Below are 25700 nucleotides of genomic sequence, written 5' to 3' on the forward strand. Positions count from 1 at the left end.
TTGAGCTCTCAGAGCTCACTGGCATGTCAGGGAAGTTCCTGCTGGGAGTCTGCAGGTGCTGCAGGTGCTCCCAGCTGGTCTGCCCAGTTCCTTGCTTTCATGGAGCCCAGGGGCTGCGCCACTCATCCATCCCTTTTCTCTGCTGTTCAACCGGGGCAGGGGGAGAAGGGTAGGAGTGGGAAAAGCAAAACAGCAGCAAGCTCCAGAGCTGAAAGCGGGGACTGGGCAAACCCCACACTGGTCACAGAGCTCACAACACACAGTTCCAGCAGGAGCTGCGCCAAGATGCCAGTGAGCTCCAAGAGCTCAATGGCATCAAGCATTACACAGCAATGAGCTGCAGCCACACCCCATTCAGCTGTGCAGCACACGGACAAGGAGCTCTTGACAGTGATCCTTAGTCAAGTGTTCTTGTTTCCACTTTAAAATGAGAGGGCAAGACAGCGAAGGGGGATAAGAATCAATAAATGAGCATAAGAGGAGCCTCCAATGTAGCCCACAGTAGTCTTCTACTGTGCTTCCTGTCCTCCTGAATAATTTGCTGTTAGATCTCTAATAGCCTGAATAGCTGCCAGTTCTCCTGTATTCTTATCCCTTAGAATACCCTCCCAAGTTGAAGTTTGATTTTTGAAAGCCATCACCCTTACTTCATTGTTCTCACTCCTTTCTTCCCCTAGAATTGTAAACTAAACTATGCTGCTTTGTGCTCACTTTCATCTGAATTACCTTCCACCTTCAGACTTTTGGCCAGGCCCTCTTAGTAGTCAGAACCAAATCTAAAACAGCAACTCCACCAATGTAAGGTTCCTCCAGCCTCTGAAACAAAAACTGTTTGACACTTTCCAAGAACTTGCTGGACTAGGTGTCTTATCAGATTACCTTTCCAAAAGATAGAATCACTTTAGACCCCCATTACTAGCTAATTCTGCCCATTTGAACAGTTAATGGAAGCATCCAAAGAACTTCACCTACCTCCTCATTTGGATAAGGTGGTTTATATGACGGTAAGGATCATCACTGTATCACCCTTTTACCTTCACCTCGGAAGCATTCAGTATTGTCATGACCCAAAGGTCTGATTTTTTTTGTGTGTGCTTCGGCACTAGGAATTATCCCCGTGGGTTTACAGCTTCATTGCACGGAGGAGTTCTGCTGCGCAGAGAACCTGCGTGCAAAGGAGTGTTCCCGCCACTTTGCAGCGATCTTTGCAGGGTGCATTTCCCTTTGCAACACAGAAATGCACGGTGCAAAGAGTTCCCACCATTCGGATGCAAATTCGTGCCCCGTAATTGGCTAGTGCTAAATTATTCACACGTGGCGGCTAGCGATTGGCCTGCTAGCTGTATAAGAGGCTTGAGCAGTTTCCGCCCAAGCTGAAGAGGACTCCGCATCCATCTCGTGGGGACTCTGGGTGTGCGCGGCAGGGTAATAGAAACCCTGTGTGTCGCTCAGAGGAGTTTGGCGGCCTGATCCACCGCCCACCTCTTCCCGTCTTCGAACGGAGCCTACTATAAGACGTAACAACGAGTTTAATGCGCGCTTGTCTTGGACATCCGGAGTTTGTCTGCGTGGAGCCTAGCAAGCTCCACGTGATTGTTCGTGTTCTGTCTGCGTGGAGCCTTGCAAACTCCACGTGTGTTCGTGTTTTCTGTTGTAACCGCAACTCAAGCAAGTTCTCAGCCTACACCACGACCATCTCGGTGTAAGTAAACAATCTTAAAATCAACCGTTACGTGTCTGTGCCTAATTCTAGCTCGGCGACCTCCCTCTCCGACCCAGCCTGCCCGGGCTGCTGGCCACAGCTCACGTGCAGAGCGACGAAAAGGGCCCGGGGTCTGACCCGGCCCGCACAAGTATGTCTACTTGTGCAACTGACAGTATGCTCAGCAAGATGGATCCTACCGGGTCTGCCCCAGTAAATGGCAGTTTTTATGTTCTTATGCCTCCCAAGGGCATCAGGGTACATATACAGTATATGCAATGCATGCTTCCTCCCCATTTTTCCCTGCCTACCCTTCCTGAACAAGATGGTGGCCTCCAGGATCAGGATCCCTGCCCAGGCAGGGCCCTCACAGGCAAAGGAAGATTTAGCAATAGTGTTGGTGATGTAGAATTTTCCAACTAATGAGTATTCTTCCCTCAGAGGTAGCTGTTTTTTCCATCCACTACCAATCAATGGGCTTATAAAAGTACATTCTAGATTACAACATGAGCAAGTGATTTTCCCACCCATCTTTAATCACCTATCTTTAATCAGTGACTAATGAAGAAGAACTATTTGACTTCAAAGAGACCTGTGAGAGTTCAGACATTAAACACTAACCAACCAGAAGGGCAACTTAGTTCAGTCTGTACCCAAGCCAAGATTTCAAAACAGGGTAAAAACACTAAACTCAAAAAGGGAGTGTAGTGGCCCAGAGACCCACATTCCACAGTAAGCATCTCAGCAGCATTACTAGCCCTTGCTCAGCAAGCTCTGCACAGAGCAGCCAGCAGTAGAGTGAAGACAAAGAAGTCAGCAAGCAGGCAGGGAGTGAGGTTAATGCAAGAGAAAAGAATGAGGGAACAGTCTGAAAGAAACAGAGGCAGAAGAGGAAACACTTCACCAGGCAAAAAAAAAAAAAAAACTCTCACAGATGCAGCTGCACTAAACTTAGCAGCAATGTGCCCTGCACTTGGCACCCCACAGACTTCCCGAGTTTACAGCATTTCTTTTCTCTAATTGTCCCTCAGCCTAAGCACAGTTGGGGAGAGACATAACCAAGATTTTCAGAATTAAATTAGGTGACTCAGCTCCACAAGCTTGTCCATTTCTTTTGAATAGAATGCAAAACATATAATCTAAGACCATCCTTAATATACTTCCCAATTATTCTGAATCTTCAGGGAGCTTCTGTTGGCCCTTTATTTCAGGGTTCAAAGTATTTTCCATCTCATTGTCAAATATTATGATGGCAAATATTGCCACCTGGTGTTTAAACATGCTTACTGTAAAAGAACAGCCTTTCTAGTAAGCAGAAACCTTTTATACACATTCTTTTTTTGTACGCCAGTGGTTCTCAACCTGTTCAGATTTGAGGCACCCCTCATTAGGGTTGAGACAACCCTTGAAAATGACAGATCTTAGTTTTCACTTGTTTCTCGACTACAGAAAAATAATAAAGCAGTTTTCTATTGCAAAGTGCTCAAAAAGACTCCAACAGATCAAAATGTTTTTAACATTATGGTTTCTTATTTGAAATCTCTGGGTTTCTCATGCTTGTGCTAACCTGACAGTGCTAACATTGTGTAGCACCCTGGGGTACTCTTGGAAGGATTTCAAGGCACCCAAGGATGCCATAGCACTTGTTGTCAAGAATCCAGTGGCACTAGCAATACTTGCCTGTTTACTAGGGCTGCAGAGATTTTGGGGGCCAATACTGATAGCTGATTTTTAAGAAGGCATATCGGCTGATACTGATCTGATTTCTGAGACAGCTGTGTCTGGCTGGCAAGTCTGTAGTTGTAGAAAGGGAGGGGAGAGGGAAGGGGTGTGTGGGGGCTCTCAAGACCCCTGCGGTGAGGGAAGGAGGGGGGCTGGGACAGGCGCTGCCCAGCTGGCATGAAGCAGGGTGGAGGACAGAGCCGCAACTCGTCCGCAGGGCGTGGGGGAAGCTCCCACCTCTACGCACACCCCAGGAGGACATGGGGGAGGCGCATGCCCCCAGATCTGCATGGGGAAGGGCAGCTGCCGCTGCGGGCTGGGCAGCACAGGGCTCAGGCCAGGCTGCGCTTGGGGCAGGGAGCAGAAGCGCTGGGAGGGGGCTACAGGGAGGAGGGCCTGCAACCACCCCAAAATTCACCATAGGCCCCTAATCCTTCCTCCCAGCACTGCCGCTGCCCACCCTGAGTGCAGCAATGCCCAGCTCTCGCCAGAAAGAGCCCCGTGCAGCCCCAGCCCTGGCCCCGGCCTCAGCCCACCCTATCCTGCACAGATCTGGGGGTGCCCCTCCCAATGCCCTCGCAGAGGAGTGGCAGGAGCCGCTGCATGAGTGGACAAGCCACCAGGCGAGTGGTGGACAGTGACAGGAACTGTTCCTCCCTTCCCCCATGCCCTCCAGATGAGCCATAGCTTCACCCTGGCTGGGCAGTGCTTGCCCCAGCCCCAGTCCCACTCCCTCCCTCACCACAGGGGCCTTGATCTGCCCCCTTTACACCCTTTCCCTTCCCCCTCCTCATCCACCACACCAGACTTACCAGTTGCATGCAGCTGTCCAAGCTGCCATGCTGTGCTCCTCACCGCCTACATGATGCGCTGCGGCTGCACGCATGTATGGGCCATCTACTGGCCAAAACAGGCTGACTTCTAATACAGACAATTTTCTTTATATTGGTGCCAATCTGATATTGGACCAATGTACCACTGCACCTCTACTGTTTTACATTTTTTGACCTTCTTAAGAAGTTGTGGGATGTGAAAGTTACCCAAAGCCAGTGTTCTTTACCTGGACACAAGGATCTTTAGCCTTTATCCACGTGGTGCCCCCTTATCCTCCCTGGATCTGCAAAAGGAGGGGCTTTCCTTTCCAAGTCCCACATGCTGACACTCCCAAAGGTCAAGGTTCTGTACAGCAAAGGTTCCCAACCCCCGGGCTGCAAAAGGTTGGCTGCCAGCCCACAGGAGGGTTGGCTGCCACACTCGGATGCTCCCAGATCCTTTGAAGGGCAATGCAGGAAGTGTGAGGAGAGACGTGGATAAAAACAGGCTCAGGCTTCAGATGTAGGAAGATAAGTAAATATGGGCAGGCTCAGGCTCCCCCTGCCTAACTGCTCCCTCACCTCCACTGCCTGTCCCCTCTCCAAGAAGGTAAGCAATTTAATAAATAAATTAGATTTTGAAGTGGGATGCCACTCTAGTCACTAAAATTATACAGGGATACCTTGAGTCTGACCAGGGGAGGGGAGGCAGAGAAAAGGTCATATGAAAGGAGGAGATGGACAGAGGAAAAAGAAATGGGCAGAGAAGGAAAATAAATAAACCTTAGAAAAACAAAAAGAGAAGCTGTGGGAGGATTCATAGCAATGAGTTCAGAAGACCAGCCTGCCACAAAGACTCCCATTTCCTCTCACACTCAGTTTTCCTCTGTCCTATCCTACCCTACTACACTCCATCCCATCTGCATCCCTTCTATATAACTAGTTAGATAAAAGTCAATCCATATTTTAAAAAGTAATTTGCTGGATAACATTTTTAAGACAACCTGCTAACTTTAGATTTTCAAATAATGATAATTTAAAAAAAAAAAAAAATCAGACCTGAAACAGAGTTAGCTTCAGTGCCAGCTCACTAGAAATGATCTCATTAAAAGCCAGCTTTTGTTTTTTGCACTGTAACTGCCCGGAGGCTGAAGTACAATACAAGACATTAAATGAACTTTATGCTGCCCACAGTTGAATGCACATGTGGCAGTTTTGATTCACTACTTACTACATAAAAATACACAAAAATAAATCAAAAGCCCTAGCTTGGGGGGGAGGGGGGGTAAGAGTGCAGGGGGGTAGGAACTGAGTCGGTATTGTTTCAGGGCACTGATTTTTAAAAATATTAAAAATTTTAAAATTGGCAGCATGCTGTCCAATTCTATAATACAATGGAGACTATTGTTTTGTTTAAGACTTCAAGCAAGCGTCACAGTTATGTTTGGCTATGAAGCCTTATCAACTCCCTTATACAGCTACGCAGTGCACTAACACAAGGACTGTATCGCAGAAACATAGTGGGCAATTGTGTGAAAATTTAGTACGACATCACATAAAACTTTATGAATGAGCCAAAGGGGATGGAAGTCTCTTAATTGTTTGATTCTAAACATTTTAAAACAGATTAAGTATAAAATTCATACTAAAAAAAGTAATACCTATTTTTTTTTTAACAGTTATTCTAGATAAACATAAAAGTCTCTCCTGGATAAAATCATAAGCAGTTCAAGAACTGTTAAGTTTGGTTTCCATATATACAGTTTCCTCAAAATTATACATTACATGGCACCTCAAGTAAGAGACTGGTCAATATATTTTTCTCCCCCTTCTCCTCCCCTCCCCAGCGAATAACCAAAAAACCCACTCTACTATCTTTAGGTACTGTTAATGACTACTAGACCATGACCTCAGACAACTATCACAGCTGAGCTGATATAGCACTTTTTAGGGGAGAGAAAGCTGTAGCCAATCTTTTGGAGAGCTGTCCTGATCACTTAGAAATGACTTCAGCTGACTGCAGCTACACAGTGCATACTTTGTAAAAACCACTGGCCCCTTACAGAAGGGCTGTCCAAATTTGTTACAGCCTGGGGCCACAGACCACACACTATATGGGCCACATGCTGCAGGGACAGCCTCCCCAAGATCCATTTGCTATATGGATTATGCAGCAGCCCTCCCTGCCCATGGCATACCACCTCTGCCACTCTCTCCCCTCCCATTCCCACCCCCCCCCCCACAAAGAGCACATACTCCCCCCAGTTTGCCTCCTGCCTAGCCACACAGGATGCATTGGCAACATGCAATCCCCCAGGACCTCACCCACTGTGTGGCAGCAGGAAAGTAGCTGCCAGGGCCCACAGAATGCATGTTAAGTGCTCACAGGCCATCGACTGGACAGGAAAGTATCCCAGATGGTACAAATAACGTGTATATAAAATTCACCTTCCTCAAGGCCTCCCTGTTATTGAAGCCCACGTGAAGCCAGAAAAAGGAGCAGTTCAAAGTGGAGGAAGGGGTCTTTAGAGGGCTCTCTGGTGATCGACTTTCATCCCTTCTCTAAATATTGGAATGCAAGTCACTAAAACCCTTTGATATCAGAACAGCCCTGCTACAGGAGGGCTAAATGAAGGAGAGACCAGCAGCTTTGGAAAGCTGTCATTCAAGCAAACATTAGCCAATCTAGGCTCATGGCCAACTAAAAGGCTATGACTAATAGGGTTTTCCTTGCTGGTCTGGTCATAAACCTGGTAACAGTCCCAGGATGGAAGCCAGAATGATAATAGCTTTCCTAGAACTACCTACCCAGTTGACAGGTCATGGGATTTGGAAGACCACAGCAATCCTGAAATGGATGCTTGCAGCTCTCTATCTTAGAGCTGACGTGGTCTTTTGATGCTTTCCTCCCACTTTAGGCAGAAACACAAATTGGAAGAAACACAGCTGTAAGCCTATCCTTATGGATAATCAGAAGAAGGAATACATTCTCATGTAATGCCATAATCAGCCTTACATGTATTATGGTCTATATACCATCTACCCACTACAAAAAATGACCAGCTCGATATTCAAGTTGTCTGTTATAGGATAAAGATGGCATATCTCCCTCAAAAATGGTGGGTCCACAACAACAACACAAACTGCTGTTTAAAACAACAATCTCTTTTTTGCAGGAAGGCTTTCTGCAACACATTTAATGTCTGGACAAGGATTTCTGTCCACCAGTATTACATAGACCTTCACTTTCCCTCCTTTCCTCCTTCTTGTGGGGAGATGGGAGGAGGGGAGAGGGAGAGTGACTGGCTTCGTGACTATCCATTCAGAAGCCAGTTGTCTGGGAGCGTTGTCCCCTGCGTGGTCCAACAATCAGTCTTCAGCTCTGCTTTCCATGCTGCTGCCCCCAGCCTGGTGCTCTGGCTTCAGGGTGGAGACCCCTGCAGTTCAGCAGGTCTGTTAGGATATGAGCTCTTGCCCATGTTTTGACAGCTCTGGTGAGAAGCCCCAATCCCACAGCTAAGACTCCGTCAAAGAGCCAGTACTCTGGCTATGAGGTCCCAGAAATCAGCCCCAGTTCTTATGCGGTGAGAGGCAGTTATCAAAGCTTCCACCTGTCCTATAATTATCAAAGCTGCCCTCAATGAGCTGTAAGGGGGCCCCTGTAAGGTAAGGGGAGGTCTGTGCCTCCTGATCAGCTCCTGCAACCACTTGCAGGGAACTCCCTCACCCTTACCTCCATGCAAGGGGCTAAGGGCTGATTAGGGGGTGCAGCAAGGGTAATGGGGCTGCCTGCAACCTGGGAACTTTAGAGGGTCTCTTGAGCTTACTGACAGGCCCCTGGGGCAAAGGGAGCCATGGAACAGCCACCTACCAAGCTCTAGCTGGAAAGAATGACTTTATGGCAATTTAGTTGCCTTCTAGACAGGGGTCTCTGAACACATGACTGCCCACAGCACTATTTTGTAACGCTACAAATGTTGCATCTCTGCAGAAATAACGCCTGCCACGGGGTCTAAGAGAATTCAGCCTTGCTATCAGTCTTTCTACAGATCAGCTGAGAAGGAAGATAACAGTATGCAGCACTTCCAACTGGATGAACTCAGCAAGCCAACACTTAAATTATACCACTTAAATGACCAATACTTAAATTCATTAGTTCTACAAAAGGGACATAGTGGATGGTTTCTAAAGTGCTCATTGTGGTTACTGCTGCTGGCAAGAATTACTAGTCTTGAAAATGGAACATTACTCTGCTAATTTTGATATAAAATATTACATACACAGTGTGTGTGAGTGCGTGTGAGAATTTATAAAATGTGCCTAATTTTCCAACTCAGAGATAAGGCTCATCAAAAGGTGGGGAAAGAAAGCCTGCCTTTAAATTAATTAACTTGCCTATAAAGAATATTGGGATTTGCTTCCTGTACTTCAACCTCCGGTTGTGGAGCAGGCTGAAAGAGCTAATTCCAGAATCTTGTGTTCTTTACTAAGAAAGAAAGAAGACACCAGTCCTTGCACATTTAAAGAGTGCTGTCTCAAAAGCTGCTTGAGCAGTTCTGTCTAAGCTATAGGATATTGTTATTGCAAGGTCCTGTGACTTTTTACTAAAACTTGTCATAACATTGTTTTTCTAAAAACACAGAAGTTAAAAAAAATAATAATACTAATTGTTGAAGTTTCCTATGTAAAACTGAAAAGTGCGTTCATTTGGTTTGGTTTTAATTCTGAAATGCCACTTCACTGCCTTATGAGCAGGCTTGGCAGAATTTTATTTTATTTTTTAATAATTTTGACAGATAATATTGATGTCTATTTTTAAGCATTTATTTTGATTTTTATTGATTTGAATTTTGAGGACTGCAGTATAACTGCCCCCTACAACAAACACAGCTACTATAGGACTGCCATCAGCTGAGTGGCAGAGCTGCTATCAGTCCCAGTTCCACTTGCCCATATCTCCCTCATCTGCTTTGTCACTTCCTCTTCCTTTGTTCCCAGTTACCTGGGGTTTCTGGAAGTTGCAGTCTAAACTACATTCAGCATAGTTCTGTAGGACTGATTGATCTGTTGTCATATATTCCACCAGGCATCATTTTTCTTACACCCCCGCACCTTTCTATACATTTTGATTATTAGCAATGGAAATATTTTTTTTCATTGGTCTGTAAGTGTGAGGTGAAATCAACATTTATCAACATTTACCAATAAAAATTGAATCCTGTCAAGCCTACTTACGAGTTGCATTCTCCCCTTCTTTCCCATAGACTGGCTTCCTGGCTACACTGCAGCTATGGATAGTTGTTTATTTGTAGCACTAGTAAGTGATTCAGTAAAAAATATGTGCTCTGGCAAATGGTGTTGGAAACTCTCCTGGCACTCTTGGGCTCTGGCAGTGGTGGTGGCTGGTCTTGTGACAATGATGCTATTGCCAGAGCACTGGCTAGGGTCCCAGCAGGACTCCCTGACAGCTTGCCAGCTGGGAGGGCTCAAGGAACCAGCCACCTGGAAAAGAGCAGGGACAGCAAAGGATTTTGGGATGCTGGGGGTGCTACAGACCCCTCTAGCTCTGCAGAAAACTAAACACGTGTAGCATGTGATGCTACAAAAAAAGTGCTATAGAGAAGTTCCTGTGGTTTTTTGTAGAGCTTTGATCACTTCTTTAGCGCTACAGATGGCTTGTACTCATGCACAATCATATTTTGTAGCATTACAAATGTAACAGTTGTCCATATCCACACGTCTTTCTGCTCCATGATGGGGTGGGGGGTGTTAATGAATCTTAGTAGTTGCACAGCTCCAATGATTCATGGGTGGTGCTATCTGGCTGTGGGGGCTAGCTTATAGAAGGAGAGAGGGAGAGGGAAAAGACAGATAGACAGAGCATGAAGAACCACAGTGGCATGTTGGTTTTCTGTCATCATTTTTCATTTAAGTTGATCAAAAATTCAGTTTTTCCACTAAAAAAACCTGTTGTTTCAAGAGAAAAAAAAATTATATTAGTCTTATGTGTAACACACCTTATGGACATTTAAAAAAGAACCTTCTTTCCCAAGGTCATAATTAGAGACTTATATTGCACATAATATCACAACTCTTCTTTGCTGTGCAGGAGCATCAATAGGGAGAACATATGTGCCTGTGAATGCTCACTCGACTTCAGTAGACATGGGTGTGTACAGCTACAGCATGTCATTCTCTTCTCTTTAAGTCTGACAGTTTGACACACTTTGAGCAGCTGAATGAAAAAACTTGTCTGCATGGGTGACTGGTGCTACCTTAGTCTGGGGTGGTTCCCCCGTGGCCGCTCACTATGCGTTGCCATTGCTTGTTTGAACTTTGCTGAGCCAAGAGCTAGATAAAAGCATGAGAGCCTGACCTAATGCTTAAGGATCAAGAAATTATACTTGCTTAGAAACTGAACTGTTCTTATATAATTTCCCAATTTTAAAAAATTTACATGCAGTAATCTCCCTTATTTTAAACAACTTGACATAAGAGCTTTCAGAACTTTCCACATACAGATCACACACACACACACACACACACACACAGAACTGTAGTGGTTTACTGTACAGTAAGGATATCAAGTAGTGTTAATTTTACTCAAATATGAAACATTTTTCCCCACTTGGCCAATGCAATCAAATGAAGTTGTTTTTTGTACTTTCCAAGAAAAAAGTAAACTTAGCTAACCAAAGCCCATTCCTTTACAGCAGGAACAAAAACTATTCGCACACGAATTGCATGCTGGCAAAACAAAAATTTAAACAGCATTAAGAAAAAATAGATTCATTATGTTTTTTAGACCTAAACAGCCAAGACAGACTGAGAATGCATCACAAAAAGCAAAGGCATCATTGATAAAGCACAGAATACATAAAATCCTAAGAACAGTTCCACTATTGTTGCTAAGTTTCAATTCTGATACAAAGTGTAAAGTTTCATAGCAGCTAGGGTCAGGAGGGACCTGAACAGATCATCTAGCCCGATCCGCTGCCACAGGCAGGAATGAATGCTGGGTTCACAAGACCCCAGACAGGTGATCATCCAACCTCCTCTTCAATTTGCCCAAGGTAGGGGCGAGGACCACTTCCCTGGGAAGTTGGTTCCAGATTTTGGCCACCCTAACTGTAAAATATTGCCTTCTGATCTCTAACCTAAACCTATTCTCCATCAGCTTATTACCTTTGTTCCTTGTCACCCCAGGTGGTGCTGGGGAGAAAAGGGCTCTGCCTATTTGCTGTTGATTTCCCCTGATGAGCTTGTAGGCAGCCACCAGGTCCCCCCTCAGCCTCCTCTTGCTGAGGCTGAACAGGTTCAGTGCTACAGCTCTAAAGATCATTCTTAAAATTACAGAATCTTACATCCTTGTTCAATTCTAACATGTTCCTTAGTAAGACTGACCTTGAAACAGACAAAAAACGTATCTTGGGGAAGAATCAATGGTACTATGGCTTTTGTGACGGCTGAGTAAGTGGCGCTACTACGCAGAGCCACCCACCTCTGCATACCACACCCAAAACCACGCTTCTGGAGTCTCCCCTGGGGAGCCTACTGCCGACTGTCCCCCTTCCTGGAGAACACCCACAAACCTGGGGTAAAGCTGCCACCACCTGGGCATTTGTCTCCATTAATGCTCTGTGCAGCCTGGGGTACACAAACCCTACAAGCCTTGGGGGTGCTGTAATATTACTGGGTGCTTCTTTCCACCTGAAGCATCCAAAGATAGCCTCCTACTCCAGAGGAAAGTGAAAAGCCAAGCCCACCTTAGCCACCCAAGCAAAGGAGTGAAAAGGCCTGTCTCTCCCCTCAGGAATGCACAGCCAGGCATACTCTAACCCAATAACTTTATTGATCAGATGAAGAGAGTGGGGGTAGAAAAAAGGGAGTTAAAAAAAAACCCAAAAAAAACACTTTGATCAAACGTACAAATTTCAGGTCTTTACAGAGATTGGGTTTGGGGACCCTTTTAATACACATCTGAATTACTTAGGTCTAATCTACTAGCTAGATTCCAGATTTCTATTTACAAATTCATCCAGAGATTCTCTGGAGGCTCGTGGCTTCTGTGTTCCCAAAATCCTGCCGAAAGAATGGAAAGAGTGCCCCCTCTCCTCAGGAATTTTTACAGCCTGGTCACCTAGGTGACCAGGTTGAACAAAATAGTAGCAGCCAGACTGAAAAACAGAGGGGTAGCTGGAATGTCTCAATCCAGGGACAGACAGAGGGGGATTTCTTCGCAGCTTTAAGATGAAAAGCTTTTGTATATCATTATTTGCACCAGTTTGAATTCATTTGTAATCAACTGTAGTTTGTTATTGCTAATGCATAACAAAGGTGCAACTTACTGAGATATCAACGGGGCAAGAACTTACTCCAAGTAGTTCACAAATCTAAGGGGCAAATGCTACGTAATGATGTGAGAGGCAAGGATTTATTGGGGTCATATCTTCTATTGGACCAACTATGCAGTTGGGATAAAGTTAGACAAGCTTTTCAGGACATGAGTAGGGGTCTACTGAACTCAAGGGGGCTGCCGGCTGATTTCATGGGCAGACTGCAGGGCTGGCAGCCATTTTTGTAGCCAAGCATGGCAGTACCCCCTCCCCCTCCTCTGATTGCCCGAGGGGCCCTGGCAGACCCGCACCTCACCACTTATTAGCAGAGAGGTCTGTCTGTCATGCAGATCTGCCCCTCACCACTGACTGCCTTTAAGGGCTGTCTGTCATGAGATCCTGCCCTAACCACCAATTGGTGAAGAGGGGCAGGACTATATGATGGACAGCTCTCACAACCAAGCAGCAGCAAGGGGCAAGGACAGCAGCCATCTTGCCATGCTGGAAGATCCCCCCCAACCCTTTCCCCTCCTGCTGGGCTGTATGGCTAGATCACAGTGGCCAGGAGGACTGGCTCCCCAGAGGGAACCATCATTTTATTTTTGGTAAAGTGTTTTTTTCCCCCCCTAGGGAGCCTGCCAACAGTACGGAGCCTAAGCTTTTTTGCAGTCTCCCCAAAATCACAGTTTCCATGACAACCAAAAAATGGTGATTTCACTAGGTTCCTAGAGATGAGCATTTGTGGCTCCCCTGGATTTTTCTCCAGCCCTGTGGACATTCCAATAACAGGTCATCAGCTTCAGGAAGATTAACTATCTACCAAAGTATCTACAGATAAGTGCTTTCATTGTGATACAGAGTGATTATTTTTACATTAAAATGATGCTTAATATGTGTAATAGCCTGAAGAATGTGGTCCAGCAGGAGGACAGGGATAATGGAGCAAAACTAGCACTGGAAAGCTGCCCTTAAAAAGTGTCTTTAAAAGAGATTTAGACAATGAGCACCAGGAGGTCAAGTGCACAGGAGAAGGAAGATGTTTAGGTTAGGAGGTGGCATAAAAAGAGGTGTAAAGTCCCTTACTCAAGGCAATCAAGAAGCTACTATTGCATGCCAAATGGCATAAAAGAGGGTAGAGGTTGAAAAGTGTCTGTTGAGAAGCATAACTCAATTGAACATGAGGATGAACCAATACTTTCAGTGTTTCCCCAACATATTCAGATTCAAGCAGAGGAATGACAAAACTTGAGCAGTGAGAAAGAAAGATAATTTTGGTTTCAGCAGCTTAGGTAAAATGAGAGCAAAAGCCAGAAAAATCAGAGATGCCAGAGAGGAAGGTGAAGTAAATGAGCCAAGAAACAAAGCTTTGGATTGATCTATAGTTAACAGTACAGACGTATTGCAACGTTACAGAAAGACCCACAAACCCAATTATAGATTAGATGTTGGTGAAAGAAAGGAGTAATAAATAATACCTAGAGCCAGTCCTGGACAACGGAGAACGAAGGAGCTCTTGACCACAATAGCCAAGGATGGAGTAACAAGATACATTTATAAGCAACAATATTGGAGTAGAAGTTTCAGAAGGACTGAAGAGATGGGGTAGTAGATGATAAAGCAGTGGCCCGAGTTCTGGAATTACAAAGTGATGACATCAAATGAGGCTGTACTAGAAAGGCATACGTGGGGCAAAGAAAAGGGTGTCAAGGACAAAATGAGTCAAGGACCTGATGTACCCCCAAGGCTGGGAGCCCTGATCAGCTTATTGGCCTGGCCACACATTCAGTTTAAGGCACAACATGAACCAGTCAAAAAGTTATTACACAAAATATGTGTAATAACTGTGTGGCTTAGTCCCTGTTTTATTGCACCATTAATTGGATGAATGAATGGCCAGGTTAATCACATCTTAAGTGTAATGTTTGCCACAGGCCAAAGTGACAGCCAGATGAGGTAAATACCACTCTCCTGACATGTATCCCAAAGGGATTATTAGGTTGAGTCATGGATAGCAATGAAGACACTACACTTTTTTACTCAAAGACTACTCATCCATTCTCCCCACCAACACATGCACATGCACACGCAAAGAAAAAGCCCATGTGGCATATTAAAAGAGCTATCAATTCTAGACTGCAAAATATGCCATGTCAGAGTTATTCTCAGTAAGGGAGTCCTGACACCCAAGAAAATTTTCAGTCACACTAAGTCAACATATTGAAGACAGACTAAAAAGAGAGTCAGGAATTTCTAGTAGAAACAGTAACATAAGGCAACCCCCTCCCCTCCCCCCCCCCCAAAAAAAACCCAACAAAAACATGGAAATGTTAAAATGTGCAAAATTTCTTATTTACTTTGCAAGCACAACTCCCCCATTTCTGCTGCTATTGTCAGCAGTTGTCTGTCTCCCCCATTTCAGAAAGGATGGTATTCATGACAACTATTGATGGACAGGCCAAGGCAAGAAGGATAATAGGCTTTTAGAATTTTAAAAGCTAGAGTAAATTACATTCTTAGGGTGCTGACAGACATGGGAGAACCCCCCACAAAAAACTCAATGCTTTACTAGAAGAGGAATTGAGTCAGTTTGACTTGGCTCCAGTGTCTGTATAGCTTACTTCAGTAGGGCTTTTTGGTGCTTTTATCTAATAGATGATTCAATCAGCTATTAGATAAAAGCACCAAAAATTAATGCAGGAGCTCATGGCCTATACACACACACTGAGCAAGCCGGGTCAAACTAACACAATTACTCTTCTGGGCATGCGCTGTGCTCCGTGTGGGGGCGCGCCAAACTGAAAGTAAAGCGCTGGGGGTTTTTTTCCACATCTCTAAGCAGCCTCTGTATGGCAGTGTTTCATTTTATCTTTCTCTTTGTCCCTGAATAATGACAGTAAAAATTGGAAGTGGAAAGGAAATTTTCTTTAATGTAGTTTTCCAGGCAAGACCTCTTAGCCAGAAATGCCTAGTCCTGCATTAAACACTACAGTATGCAAGTTTGCTCAAATATGATGACTTTCAGTTGAAAGCACACTAGATGGTGCTACATCCACATCTGTATTTCTCACTGTTCATCTAAGAATGCAAAGACAAAAAGAAGAAAGGAAAAAGTGGTAATTAAGAGCAAATAATGCAACAACCACATAAATCAAGGATTTTTCAGAAATACAACACTGGCCCTGTTATCTGCAAACCAGGACTAATCCTAAATGTTGCCTATCATACCTACTTATACAATTATGGTGTCAGGAAAAAGCCCTGTAATTAGGGATGCATTTTTTCCACTTAAAACTTCATTAAAACCCACCTAATTACCTATATTGAAATCACTCTTCCGATTTAAGAAATGACTCTTTCAACAGTATAGTGTAACGCTGCTAACTTTTTCTGGAAACATTTTTAAAAACATGTTTCCTCCACCATAACATTTCAATCAATCAAGAATATCAGGATCCTTCAAAATATGTAGATTTATATAAGCTCCAATTTGCAGCTCATCAATTATGATTCATTGGGTGTCACAAGATGTAACCATCTTTCAAGTTTCCCCTTGGTTTGCAACACATCATGTAGTATGGTCATTATTTTACAAGATGTTCTGGGATGGAAAATAGCAGGGAAGTTGGTTCTTTACCTTTATCTTTGATTGGAGTCAATTCTTAAACAGTCTTATCTGCTTGAATCTAATTATTATTGTTGGACTGGAAGAAACAGCAACTCTCCTGCATGCTGTTTCTGATCATCTCTGTTCCAGGCCTGGATTATTTTTACATAAGACAAGCAACTAAAATATACCTCAACACTGAACATCCTTCACTGATTTCTTCCTCCCTCAAATGGGATGCTGCTCTTTAAGTCCTGCTGACCTATCAACCCTGGATATCTGTTACCTCTTGACATTATCTGCAATAATAATTACAAACTAATCCTACTTCTGCAGATGAGGAGGTACTGTAGTTTGAATTTGGCAAAACCTTAGTCTGTGCCTTTCAATTTGCTTAAACATGTGAACAAGTTAGACTGCCTTTATAAATCCCTATTCCGTTGGGAAAAAGGATGGAAAGCACTCAGAAACAGAACAGGCTCCTGTTCCCAAGCTAGACACAGCAGAAATTTGCTCTTTTGTACAGCCTATCTATAAAAAAACCCCCAAATCTTGTAGGAGCAATAAGTAAATCAGATATGGCAAACAACAACCATCAGATTTGGCAAACAACAGGCCTAGTCACAGGAAATCCAGAAAGTAAGCTGTGTTTAAGAGAATTCACAGTGAGAAAGCAAACATTGGCTTCAACTTATAAAAAGCACTGAATAAGAGGAGGGGACTGCCTTGTCTTCTGAAGACCAGCAGTCAGGAAGGTATTTACATTTGTGACAAAACTCTGGGCTGTTCTGGCCTGGAGTCAGAAACAAAACACCAGCTTCAGATCTCAGTGTCCCCAGGGACATACTGAAAGAATAAGTCACAAGAACTGCTCAGCCACAGCGTGCCTGGAACAGATACAACATGGTTTTGTTACTAAACATAATGACACGTTTTCTGTGGGCTTCCAACTCCACCTGGGAAGTTTTGGAACAATGCAAATGCCTATGGACTGTGGTCATACCCCAAGGCCAGCTTCTGAAACAGGTGCAAATATCTATGGTAAGAGGAAAAGTTCCTTTTGGTAATAGGAACTTTACTTTTCCATTAGGAGGCCTGTTCTCATAATATAATTGAATTTTGGGGCTTTTTTTAAATCTTTAAAGCCTTTGTGACACTTACAGTCACCGCTGCTATACTTTTTCTTAGTTAAGAATCTTAAAAGTGTCAGAATTTCACTGGAGAAACTGTGGAGGACTCCAACTTACACCTGTGAGATCAATCACCCAGTTGTGACTGGGGAGGATCTCCTGATTTAAAGTTAGTAAGTTTCTCTTTTTGATAATGGGAGTTTAAATTCTCCTGCAAATGGAATTGAAAGGACAGAGATGCCAGGCAGCAGTGTATGATGTGTACTTGCGAACAGCTAGCTGCCAAATGCAAGTTTTTACAGGGATCTTAAGAACAAAAAGAAGGTTGCTTGAGTATACTCAAGGCGGGAGGCTTCTCCAGAGATTTTAGTGTTCATTTGGGCAATGTTGCATTATTCAGTTTCATCTGAGACGTATCTGCTCAGGGAGGGTTGCATCCTTTGTTGCTTCTGAGCTCATAACATATACAGACATCCAAATGGACAGGTGATATCAAGCTGAGCAGAAACCTTTGAACTGAGCCAACAAAGCATGCATGTGAAAAGGAATTGGTCCATCACTCGATGCCTATATCTTTGGATAACTTGAGTCATAAAGCTCATTCATATACAAGGAAAAGGACAGTTGAATTCAAGCACTAAGTTCTATCCTGTACCTCTACATATCTAAATCCAAGAGGAGGCTAGATCGGCACCTGGCTGGGGTTGTCTGACCTTGGTCCTTTTCTTGCCTGGGGCAGGGGGTCAAACACAATGATCCTTCGGGGTCCCTTCCAACTGTACAATCTATGAACCTATGAAACCCATATTCCATACACCTATGATTATAGCCATGAGAAGAACAAAGCTATCATTTCATTCAAGTGTTTACTAGGAGTGATTTTGAGAATTTGTCCAATAAAGCTTAAATATTAGCCCTAGAGCTAACAGTGAAAAGGGAAACAGTACAGTGTCTCTCTCTGCTTGCTGTTTTAACAAGCATACAAACCAAAGCACAAAACACTGCAACAATTCTCCCCACCAACCCCCAAACGCACAAAGAGCAAACAGTGCGGTCAGGAGCCTAACTAGGGGTAAGCAAGTGGGGCAGCAGTTCCAAAGTACTAAAAAGGGGCACAAGATTGAACCCATAACAGGTGCCAAAAACTGCTTGTTACCCAACTGCAATTCACACATTAGCAATAGGGACCTACTTAATTTGCAGTTAAACAAAGGAAAGTTTGTGGCTTAGTCATGGCACAAAAAGCTGATTTCACAGGCATTTCCCGGAGGCTCCACCCCTCACCACTGACTGGTGAAGGAAGGATGAGGGGACGGTCACCATCTTGGCCGCTGACTGCCCTTCATGCCACACCACCAAATGGCGCCTTCCCCTCCTGGGTGGGCTGCAAGGACAGCTGGCTCCCACAGGGAGCCAGCATTTTATTTTTATTAATTGTTAAGTTGATTTCTCAGACAATTATGGATTTCGCGGTTTCTGCAAAATCCATGAAACCATGATTAAGCAGGTTAACAAGGGGGCTAAGCTAAGGTTGATATCAACACCAACTGCAACTTTTTATAAAAGTTTCTGACAATTATTTTAAAAGCTACAATATTCCTAATGCCCCATTTTCTTGTTAGCCTACATTCCAAGCTGCAGCTATACAATAATTGAAAATCCTGAAATATTCTAGTTACACAGTAGTAAATTAATACTGTATTTGCAACAAGCAAAACTCTTTGGAAGTGCTTAGACTTAATTTAGGATTCAGGATTCATGTTCCAGACTAGTAGAACAATAACTGGTTTATATATTATGTTACTGCATCACTTTAGTAGGTGAAAGGAAGCTTAGTTTTTTTGTAACCATCACAAAAACGAAAGAGAATAGGTTGCAGCATACCGGTAATGGTGCAGGCATCTCGGTACTCTCTGCAGTCTGGCACATCATCCTCCACTGCTTCGCTTACATAGTGCTCTTCATGAATGCCTGTGTCACAGGCTAAGACTGCATGGTTCGTTGGCTCTGAAGGGGGCACAGGGATGGCCAAAGTGCAGTCGTGCAGAGCTGTGGCGTCCAGCTTGGCAGGTTTCACAGGGATATACAAACTGCCATCAGGGGGACCAGTGCCGGAGACTGGGTCTGGCAGGTAGAAAACCAACCTTGCCTCTTTGCAAGCGTTTGTTTGCGTGAGAGGTCTGAAAAACACAAAAGACGGAAAATACTTAGATCAAGCCTTCCAACCAACTTAAAAACAAAACAGCTCTCTTATTTAAGCAGTCTGTACTGATTCTGTGATAAATTCACAAGATATAGCAAGACAGGCACCTTACACAGAGCAGCTTTCAGTCTTTCATACGCTAATTATTTTATCCGCAGATTGGTGCTAGGCCTGCTATATCAATATTTACAAGTGGTTGGAGAAATACTTAAGATAGTTGTTGTCTTGCTCCCATTTAATACTGTGTCATCCATCAGCCTTAGACAACACTGTACTGAACGTTCTGGCTCCTAACTGATTACCTAGCTCTACCCTAGCCAGGGGAAAATACTGGGTTACCCAGGTCAACATTCAGCCGGTAGAGGGATATATATTTTGCAGAGTACAAGATAAAAGAGTAAAATCCTAACAGCAGAGAGGACAAGGCTGAGGAGAAATCCTGGTACTGTCAGAGAGCCAGCAGTAGCACATGAGGAAATAATGCACTGACTTGCAAACAGAAACATGGGTGCAACTGCATCGCTGAACTGACCCTCATGACACAGATGAAAGAACTCAGCTCTGGATAGTGATGTCTGCCAGCCAGGATTTCACTGAGAAGGAAACACAGGGAATATTCTTGGTGTAAGGCTCCAGGATTCCCGTAAAGGTATATCTATGCCCTAGTTAGCATCAGTTTTATGTTCACCTTTACTGACCTTTACTTTACTGACCTTAAAGTAAGTAGTTGTACCTGAGGCATTTCCATCTTATTTTATAGTGCTCCTAGCAAAATAACATTGTTACCTCCATAGAGTGTGGTTTACTGGAACTCAATGAACACTGTAGAGCGCTTGGAGCGTCTATACTACAGCACCTCTCTCTAAATTCATGAGCTATAGAGCACACTAGCAGACATCTCAAGGGACTGGGGCACAAAACACCTCTCAGGTCCTGGAGTCAGTTACATACTTTACACAGATCTTCTTCTCAACCTCGTACTCCTATCTGGTTAAAAACTAGAGTCAGGCAGGAGGTCTGAAATTTGAGGTCTTAGTCTCATTTATATTGAAAAGCAGAGGTAGACATAGACAATGGCATAGGAACAGACAGTTTTAGCTTTAAACTGTCTGATACTGTATCATTCATAATTTTTTTCTTCAATATCCATTGGTACTTTGGAAACAGGGGTAAACCTAACAATGGCTCTCAGGTTTAGAGGCACAAAAGTTACCAAAAACCTACTACACATACTGCTTCTACTACAACTGAACAACAATCATTTCTTCTCTATACTGATGCAATTTTATGGCATGCCCTTAAATTCAAAGTTTTACTGAGGAAGCCACCAAAGTGGGGAAGTCTCCAAAGAATAATTTAGTACAACTTACAGTCCTTCTGCAAAGTACATTTCATCTCATAGTTTCCCAAGCATATGCTAAACTCAGCTTTGTGGAAAAATTGGAATATTTGCACCAGTCTTTTTAAATCTGTTCCCTTTCAAGTGGCTGTACTAAAATAAAGAAAGACTATTGCTGTTTGAGTGAAATTAGAATTGAAGTAAAATCTTCATTCGTATTTTGCAATTTAGGCAGAAGTGATTCAAGGAACAGGCAAGGAAATATGCTCAAAAAGTAAAGGCGTAAGTATTTTAAATAAATAAATAGAAACCCCATTTCTCCATTATGCCCTAACATATGTCTATCAATCATATAGATTGCAATAAGGAAATGCTGTTAAGTATCAGCAAATCATTGGCTCACAGGAACAATGTTCTGGTAAGAGCAGTACTTATTGCCACATGCCTTCCTCCCCAATATCACACCTTTTACAATTATCGCAAATCAAGAACATCTCAATAGCCAGAGTTTATACCCCCAGAATGTCTATCAATTATACTTCTATTTATCAATGATACAGAAGTGAGTTTTAAAGTGAGTCTCTGTGTTTTGTATTTATTTTACCCACGGAAACTAGTATTTCCATATCAGATACTCTGTGTAGCCCTTCCATCTCTTTCACTGCATGCCCCCCTTTCTTCCCCCGACACATCCATGAGCACAGAAACATTTGGCCAGGATGTAAGGCTGCAAGTTTCATGGTAGTTGGATTCCAGCCAACACAAGCCTTTCCATTGATCTAACTTAGCATCTAGTTCAACCTATAAAAGGCCACACTCGTTCTCTCCATCCCTGTTCCTTCCATCTCAGTTGTCTCCACTATCCTTAATTGTGTTGCCAGAACCAAACTTCAAAAAACCCCCCAAAACATCCATTCACTTCTGTAAGGCAAGGCATTTAAGTGTCTGTAATTAATGAAACTGTAATTGAATTCAAACTGGAACCTGTTAAAAATAGCAAGCCAATTCACAAAAATTAGATCATGAGCTGTATATAAGAAAAAACAGAAATCCTGGACTAAACAAGAAAACTTTTTTATCCGCAGGTTTGAATAAAAAAAAGAGGCGTTAAGCCCCTATCTTTCAGAAGAAACCATTCAAGCATGAGTCAGTCTGATCAAATCTCTACACTGGATAAGAGGCCTCACAAACATGCATTCAGATTCAATTCAACATACCTGAATGTTAAAACTATAACACCTATAATAACCTCAGTGTTTGTGCTTCCTCTACTGACTCTGCAACATTTAAACTAATATTATTCCCCAAACTAAGTATTTCTACTCACAGAAAATCATGTCACTGAACAAAATGGAAAATAAAAAAACAAGCATTATCACTGAGCAATGTTTGCTTCTACTGCAGTAGAACCATGAAGAGAGCTACACATTATACACACATAATACCGAAATTTAAGCAAAAATTTTCTTTTTTACATTCAACCCATTTATGATAGGCATAACCTGGCAGAGCAACACAAATGGAAATTATGTAGTTCATATAATTATTTTCTCTCACAGCATGGCAAATATGCAGTCTAAAGATCATCTAGAAAAAAAAATATTTTCACAAACTACACATCCATTTTAGAAGTTAAAAACTGTTCTTCCCCCTCCTTAAAATCACCAGCTGCCCACAATCAGAATTTAGCCAATAACTTGCTACCTGCAAAAAAAAAAAAAAAAAACAAACCCCACCAAAAACAACATAATTCAGCTTTTGCTTTTATGGCTATATCAGAGCTATAGTTAATAGAAAACAATTTCATTCTTTTTATTTTCCATTTCTAAGCATCTTACAAGCAGATCAATTTTCTTGAAATTTTCAGTAAGTAACTGGATTTCCTTGAAATTTTCAGTAACTGCATTAGTCTTTATAATCAAACCTTTGTAAGTACCTATTCAAAATAAACTATCAAGTACCTATTCAAAGTTTGATCATTGTAACTTGTAATTTGGTCATGTGATAGGAGCTGAATCTGTTCTGTGAATGATTCAAGGTCCTTTAATTCTGTCACTAAACAATTTGCAGAATAAAACACAAGAGCTCCAAATGTGGGTAAAACCTTTTTACTTAAAAATGTACATGGATATTGGAAGAATATTGAGTATTTGCCTGGCAAATAAGATAAAACTGAGATGCATGGGAAACAGATGTATTAAATAAACTGATGCTGTTTGTATTTATTACACAAATCTAGCAGTCAGTGTACAGCATTTTTAAAATTCTAATATTATAAAAGCCTAAGTCTGTCGTTCTGTCCATAATGCTTTTTTCATGCTCTAACTGGCTGACAAACAGCCAATCAGAGTGAGAACAAGCACTCGAATAGGAAGGGGGGGAAGAGCCCGAGCTGGAGGAGAAGCTGGCCTGCCTGCTGCGGCACTGGAGGGCAGCAGTGGACCCAGCCCCACACAGCAGCAGCTGGGGGAGGGGAGGATCAAGCCTCCTCCCCTGCTCAGGCCCAGGTCCACTCCTTCCCTACCCCACTATCAGCTCTAAGCCTGCTCCTCCCATTCCCCCGCCAGGTTGGACTAGGCCCACTGCTCCCCCCGCTGCAGCGGCCGAGGTTCTCCCCACCCTCAGGTCTGATCCTCCCCCCACACTGGGCCCAGGCCTGCTCCTCCCCTCCCCCTGCTGCTGCAGCAGCAGAGTGGGGCAGGAAGCAGGCCCAGACTTCAAGCGGCAGGAGGTAAAGGGGAAGTGGGCCTGGATGGGGTGGGCCACAGGGCTCCTTCCCTGCATGTCCTCCCCCCCAGGTCATTCCTCACAGGCAATTGGCTAGTACCTTATAAAACAGTACTACCACAAAACAATGCCAGAGTTTGTTACATGATAGTTAAAATATATTATGATTTCATAATTTGGGTAAGAAACACCACTAGAATAAAAATAATCATCAAATATTGTAGGGTAATGTCAAATACTGATTTCAGGAATGGCGCTCATTGAAGCTGGCTGCTCCTTTAAGTAGAAAGGGCTTGGTTAGTGTACAAATAACACTAAACTAGCCCTGGCTCCTAGGCTTGGTCTCTTATTACTAGTTACAGTGTCATAATATTCTGGGTATTATGTTTTTATCATTATAGCTAATAAGCCATCTATACTCCTGAGCCCCAACTATAGCTCATTTAAGTATATTCGCTTCCCTTCCTCTATGGTACTAGCTATAGCAATATGCCTGCATCCACACAAGAGGAGTTTTGAACCACTTAAAATATGTAGTTAAAGTGTTAAAAGTATCTAGTGTAGACAAAGCATATTCAGCCATGCATGTTCAGAGTGTTCCTTGCTGTTTTTAGGGAGAAAAATAAAAATTTTCCTCCTATGCAAGGCCTTGAAATAATGGTGTCTGGAAGATAGAATTTTATCCCCTACTGCTTCTTAAGCAACAGCAAAATTGGGTCCTGTGCACCAAAATAATTGCGCAGCAGATGGGTAACCCAGAAGTAGAATATGATCCAGAAGAATCTTTATAATGAGTAACAATACTTGAGAAATAAGAGAGGCTAGCTGGGCATTCAGATCCAAAAAGACTTTGCCAGGCTCGCCATTCCAAAAGGTTTAACTTATAAACCTAGGCATGCTTGATACAGGAGATGCTGAGAGATTTCATAAAATTCACTGTTCTTACAGCCCTTATCATGGTTGAGACTGACAGATATAGCATGCAAATGGGTGAGTACTATAAATTAACTCTATCAACACATCTGTACTTCTACAGTAGAGGGACCATGAACTTCTAGAACCCTTTGAATATCATATCCCTTTTTAGGAGTCAAAACCTTGTGTATACAGATGCAATTCAATCTTGAATAAACATAAATGGACAAAATTTTCAGCCAGACCTTACCGTTAGGCACCTAGTTAAACAGAGAACCAATGCAAGAGGAAAGAAAATTATTAACTGAAACCAATACTGGTCTCCCCCCTCTGCCTCCTCCCAAACAAATGCACCAACGTACAGAAAATTATGTGGAAATCAACAGGTTTCTTTGTCTAATTTAAGCCTTTGACCGATTTCATAAGTAAAAGGAAACCACATAATGGCTTACAAAATATACTTACAAGATAGTACATGCTGTACAGACATGAGTTCCATGCAGGCTACATTCTCTTAATTACTTGTTCATAAACTTATCTTTGACTCTTAAGAGACAGACAGCTTAAGATCCCAGATCTGTAGAAATGGCTTCCTCTTTCTATTAAATGAACTACAAAACTGTCATATGCAAAATACTGTACATAATGAACACGGACTAGTTATATAAAATAATGGCTAGGAAAAGTAAACACTCTTTGGTGATAAAACAAAACCCCAATATTTTTACTTGTAGTGCTTTCTTAGATAATCAGATTGTGTTGTGGATCTGAGTATCCTAACTAGACATGTACCCACTAGAGCTGAACTGTCCAACTGTCCGCCCATGAGGGATTAGTTTGCAGTCCCCGGGGTTCCCACACGACAGCTGCTCACACCATTGCTAGGGCTGCAGACGCAGAGGCCAGAGGCTGTGGGCTCATCTTCCCTTTGGCTTCTGCTTCCTGCACTGCCCCAGTGCAAAAGGGCAGGAGAAACATGCCATGCCCGGTACAGTGGGGAGCAGGGAGCACCCAAAGGGCCAGTGATCCATGTTGGTGCAACACCTGTGGCATACACCTGCATATGACACATTTGGTCTAAAAAAAATGACCAACTGATTGCTTTAGATCTTTAAGAAACATTTTTGAGAACAGAACATGAGAAAGCATGGCTATCTAAGAGAGAGAAACCTCACCAGCCACTTTTCCTGCTAATGTGCTCAACATGCCA

General features: G+C 43.1%; 1 protein-coding gene and 1 long non-coding RNA gene across 7 annotated transcripts in view; one reads left to right on the forward strand and one right to left on the reverse strand.

Annotated features, from left to right (window-relative positions):
• TRAK1 (trafficking kinesin protein 1) overlaps window positions 1-25700 on the reverse strand; it is a 190686-nt gene that overhangs the window by 102199 nt on the left and 62787 nt on the right. For all 6 annotated transcript variants that reach the window (XM_059728759.1, XM_059728758.1, XM_059728757.1 and 3 more), the window contains one exon: window positions 19191-19486. The gene's annotated coding sequence lies outside the window, so the exon portion shown is untranslated. The remainder of the gene's footprint in view (window positions 1-19190; window positions 19487-25700) is intronic.
• LOC109282247 (uncharacterized) lies at window positions 4586-9466 on the forward strand. The gene is made up of 2 exons (XR_002089184.2): window positions 4586-4846; window positions 8228-9466. It is a non-coding gene; the product is annotated as an uncharacterized LOC109282247 (long non-coding RNA).

The sequence above is a fragment of the Alligator mississippiensis genome, chromosome 5, assembly GCF_030867095.1.
Source record: "Alligator mississippiensis isolate rAllMis1 chromosome 5, rAllMis1, whole genome shotgun sequence".
Taxonomy (NCBI): Eukaryota; Metazoa; Chordata; order Crocodylia; family Alligatoridae; genus Alligator; species Alligator mississippiensis.